Source organism: Ixodes scapularis, unplaced genomic scaffold, assembly GCF_016920785.2.
Source record: "Ixodes scapularis isolate PalLabHiFi unplaced genomic scaffold, ASM1692078v2 ptg000800l_1__unscaffolded, whole genome shotgun sequence".
In the NCBI taxonomy this organism is placed as follows: Eukaryota; Metazoa; Arthropoda; class Arachnida; order Ixodida; family Ixodidae; genus Ixodes; species Ixodes scapularis.
The window spans coordinates 605374-609710 of record NW_024610039.1 but is presented as its reverse complement, the minus strand read 5'-3'; positions in this window follow the sequence as shown (position 1 = coordinate 609710).

Below are 4337 nucleotides of genomic sequence, written 5' to 3'. Positions count from 1 at the left end.
GTGTGGTCCCCAGAGAAAACACGTGCACGTGTTGTATTTTCGCCGTAGAACAGCAAATATCACTTTTGCAATTTGTGTCGTAGTGAGTGTCTGTACCCTTCTTACATTTTGAAGGTGTAATTGCTTTAGTCACATAATGTTTATTCAACAGTCAGCGATGCCAAACTTCGCCATATTTGAGGTCGTAACTTGTGTTCTAGAGCAGGCGTGCAAAGAGAAGCAAAATCCTTCAAAATATTTAACGTGTTGCAGGCCGGTATATTTGTTCAGGTCATATGGTGTTATCCGATACTGGCCCTCGTTTTACACGGCTCTTGATTCGATACGGATGCCGTATCAAACTGGTACCCGCTTCGAACGGGTACTCGTTTGATATGGTACCATTTTAAACAGGCTATCGGGGACTGAATGAATATCTTTACCTACAAAGGGGCACCTCCTGAAATGGTTCCAGTCAGCACACGCAAATACCGAACCTGATGGGCCGCCTCCAACCTCCAAGTTTATTAGTGTAGGCTGCTTAGAAAAACGCAATGCAGGTCTCATCTTTTTTAGCGTGACAACCTTCTGTTCAATATTAAAAGGATACTTCAACGACATTTGAAATACGAGTTGGTATCCAAACGTTCCCGGACTAGTTTCATTATGTGGAAAGTAAAAGAAGTACGCGCCGTGTGCATAAATGTGCTGTTAGATGTTGCTGCACGCATATCACACGAGTGGATGTGTTAAGTGGCGGGGTGACAGGAGAGTTCATTCGACGGTGGTGTGTAAAAGTGTCACGATTCTTCTTCGTTTTGGAAAATTAACAAAAAGCATAAGCAGCGGGTTTGTGTGAAAGTTGCGTTAAGTCGCGTAAATCCGCCACGGAAACCCTGGAAAATCTTCCTCAGGCCGACGATGATGCTGCTATGGGACGCAGCTAGTAATTTTGAGTGGCGATCTCAGTTAAATTGGTGGTCGAACTTCAAGAAAGACGGCGAGAGTTAGGGACGGCAACGAACCATCACAACATTATTGAATGTTGCGAAAATTGCGGAACTGTCTTGAGAGGATCGTCGCCGAACCATTTATTAACTATGGAAATGGTAGAAATATGTTACGCGCAGTGCCAAGCAATTCTCACAGAATACATTAATTTGCACCGCGCCGCCGCGAAGTTTGTTCCCCGACTCTTTACTGTCGATCAGAAGCAACGACATGTTGATGTGCACTCTTAATCTGGGGCCACCTAGGGAGCCACCTATAGCCGTGACAAATGAGGTCCAACATGTCACGGCAAATTTTGGGGCCACCTAAAACTGCCAGCCCGTTTGCCGACCTTTTTTAGGTGGCCCCAAGATTTGCCGTGACAAGTTGGATCTTCCCGGCCCGTTTTTTTAGCTGGCCCGTTTTCTAGCTGGCCCGTCTTCTAGGTGGCCGTTTTCTGCTGGCTATAAAAATGACCCGTCGTCCACTCCCCCGCAGACTATCTCGGAGCGTTTAGGACTGTGATCCACAAAGAAAGCCAGGGGTTTGAGAAGTACAGGAAATTTTTACCGTAAAAATAAAGCTGTGACGTGGCACTGAGCCTCACGTCTTCTTGTGAGACGTTATGAGCATAGTCACGTCGCAACTCTATTTTTGAGTCGCAAAATATATTGGAAAATCATTGCCAAGCTCAATTCGTATACTTTAGAGATTGACTTCCCGAGTTCTCTAGAGGAAAGTAAATATACAGCAATTGGTTCATTGGCAAGGCCGATGGTTTTTAAACATTTGAAAGAAGAGTGGGTCAGCAGGTAAACAATCCATTTATTTATTTAAATTAGACGCACAGCTGAAGATACAGGTGGTGCTTTGTTGTAATAAATGCCACATTCAAACAATTAAATAGAAAGTATATGAAAACTTGTGTCACTTGCTGGAACATTGGTGGGACAATGGTCGTTGCTTTCACTTGACACACTAGGCGAAATAGGTCCCGCCGCAGTTGAAGGTGTGCTATCCGAGCCAAGTGTGTTGCAGTCAGTCGGAGCTTCCTGCCACAAGACGGGTCTCCGCGGCACGTCCGAAGGCCAATTGCCTCTGTCATCAAGGCATGATGCTGCTGCCATTAAGAATTTTCAGCATTCTATTATAAGAGAGTAAGGCAGAGAGAACATGTATATTAATCACGTTCCGAAATTTATCAAACAGCTGTTTTTTTTAGAAAGTAGCTTGCTGGACGTTACAGTAGATTCAGATGCTAGGTCATCGGCCGCTAACATAACGTTTATTCATATGCTCCACGGAAAACAAAAGAAAGCAAAAGAAATTCGCCAATTAGATAACCGCATTTGCTATCGACGGCCATGCTTGTTCGTAGTTACTCGACATTAAAAAGCAGTCTGACGTCATATGGATAAACCCTATAGCTTTGGTGGCAGTTTGGAGAGTGGGAACAAAACTGTAAACTTTGACGCCACCAGGCAGGGGAGCTGAGGCTATCCACTTGCCAGGATGTACAGGTTCATGAATATATCATACACACTGCGTCATGAAACGCCAACTAAATCGTTGCTCAAAAACTACACGTTGCACATAAAAATATAACTTTGTTTAATATAAAAATTCATAAAGTTTGACGTTCAAATAACCATAGTGTCGAAAATTTTGAATAATTAACTTTCCGTAATTACTGACTTTAAAAGTATGGTCAGGTCAGGGTAAAGACCTTGCTGGAGTGCATCAAATATTGTAAAGCAGATATTTTGACATTTCTTTTTTCAAAATCATTGTGTAATACAATACATTTCTTAAATTCAGTTACCCTAATGAGAGCTTAAAAACTCATTCACACAAAAAAGATTGTTTCGGCCGACGTCGACGGCCGCGTGAGCAAACTAGGGTGCAGTCACAAGGGCAAACTTAGTGTATTTTACATGGTACATTCATCATCAATTTTCCGATAAAAGTTCTTTGTGTGGCCGTCCTCCTTTGCTCAACGCTATCGTCGACGCCGGCCGAGACGCGCGACTACATACCTCGGATGGCAAGCTGATGAGTGCGCCGTATACGCCGTGCTCTATCGGCGGACACTCGACAAGAGAAAAGTTCATCCCTATAAACTATTTACACGTAGTCGCTAGCAGAATGGACAATTGGGCGAGTTGGTACGAGTTAATTATAACTTACACCGCGAATAGGACAAAGACTGACAGAGGAGAAAACACGGGACGAGCGCTGAACTAGCAACTGATTCAATTGAAAGGAAAATACATATGATGGTGCTGCTGCTCGTGCAGGCATGACCCTCCGTGGCCCTGTCGCTTCTTCTTTCACTCAACACGATACCGGCCAAGTTATCCGAGATCCAAAAAGCCGATCTCGCTCTTCAGCAAAGTCACTGTGGGCTGGCTCCCACACAAGGATCCGTTTTGTGTTATGTGGTACGTCTCCATCATTTCTCGCGGTGGTTTGTGGTTGTGTCGGAACATCACTGTCGTGTTGTTAAAAAGGGGTTTCAAACGCGGCGTTGCCTCAACATAAAACTACGAGAACACCACAGTTCTATAAAACGAACCGCTCACACACATCTCGCGATGCATTGCCGGGATTGCGGATGCCAACCCCTTTTTAACAACACGGCAATGATGTTCCGACACAACCACAAACTACTCCGAGAAATCATGGAGACGTACCACATAACACAGAACGAACTCTTGTGTGTGAGCCAGCCCAGAGTGACTTTGCTGAAGAGCGAGAACGGCTTTTTGTTTTCGGATAACTTGGCCGGTATCTTGTTGAGTGAAAGAAGAAGCGCCAGGGCCACGGCGGGACATGCCTGCACGAGCAGCAGCAGCATCATATGTATTTTCTTTTCAATAAAATCATTTGCTAGTTCAGCGCTCGTCCTGTATTTTCTTCTCTGTCTGTCTTTTTCCTAGTCGCGCTGTAAGTTATAATGACCTTGTCGCTGTAAAACGCTGGTGGCCACTGTCGAAGCATAGCCGGCTAGCTTTCTTTGCCTCACCTTACCATAGGCAAACCGTAAGGGCTGCGACTGTGACCCGATAACTTTAAAAATTGTCCCCCACTACTAGTGCTTCTGCATAGCCGAGCCGGCGTCAAACGCGAAGAGTCCGCGATCGTACCCGTTATGGTAACTCCATGTTATCCTCGTGGGACCCGAGAAAAATCCGGCATAGGAATTAAAGATTAAATAACATTAACTGCTTCATTAGGGGTTAGTTTGAGCATTTGTGATTTTTTTTTGCACTATTAGTATGCAGGTTCAGTAAAAATTGATGTCCACCCACATGGACAGTGGGACTTTACACTTCAGTCAGGAAAATGAACACAAACTTTATTCAACA